This window comes from Myotis brandtii, unplaced genomic scaffold (assembly GCF_000412655.1).
Source record: "Myotis brandtii unplaced genomic scaffold, ASM41265v1 scaffold455, whole genome shotgun sequence".
Lineage (NCBI taxonomy): Eukaryota > Metazoa > Chordata > Mammalia > Chiroptera > Vespertilionidae > Myotis > Myotis brandtii.
In genome coordinates this window covers 945,246-945,883 of record NW_005367384.1, presented here as the reverse complement: position 1 = coordinate 945,883, position 638 = coordinate 945,246, and the positions used below count along the sequence as shown (strand labels likewise).

General features: G+C 32.9%; 1 protein-coding gene across 13 annotated transcripts in view; it reads right to left on the bottom strand.

The window, feature by feature from the left end:
- The window catches only part of LOC102244148 (putative RNA-binding protein Luc7-like 2), a 60,616-nt gene that overhangs the window by 30,221 nt on the left and 29,757 nt on the right, over window positions 1–638 (bottom strand). The gene's annotated exons all lie outside the window — the stretch shown is intronic.

Sequence of the window (638 nt, the reverse complement as noted above, 5' to 3'; positions counted from 1 at the left end):
GAAGGAAGGAAGGAAGGAAGGAAGGAAGGAAGGAAGGAAGGAAGGAAGGAAATTAGCTGGCGAAGAATCATGATGTTAAGAACTTTTCAGTATGAAATAGAAACAGATTTTATTATGGCCCCAAAGGACTCTATAGTGTCTTATTTTAACTCTTTCATTGTAAGAAAACATTTAAGCTTCCTCAGGAGTTACTGAGCTACCAGATAAATGAAAGATTCAAATACAGTTCAGAAAACTGTTTTTCTAGGATATTGCGGAAAGAATTCAACATCAAGTAACTTATTCTTCCAACTCTTGAGATTTTTATGACTATATTAAAAAAGTTTCTCTGTAGAACTATATTATCTCAGTTCTTAATTACTTGAAGGAACAAATGTGAAAACCTAAGTAAACAATGTCCTCAAAGCTATCCTTTGGGAAATTATAAGGAATATTCACCATATTAAAAAAGTCATTACAATAATGGCTCTAAAGCAGTCGTCAGCAAACTCATTAGTCAACAGAGCCAAATATCAACAGTACAACAACTGAAATTTCTTTTGAGAGCCAAATTTTTTAAACTTAAACTATATAGGTAGGTACATTGTTATTAACTTAATTAGGGTACTCCTAAGCTGGCCTTTGCTAAAAACGTCCTC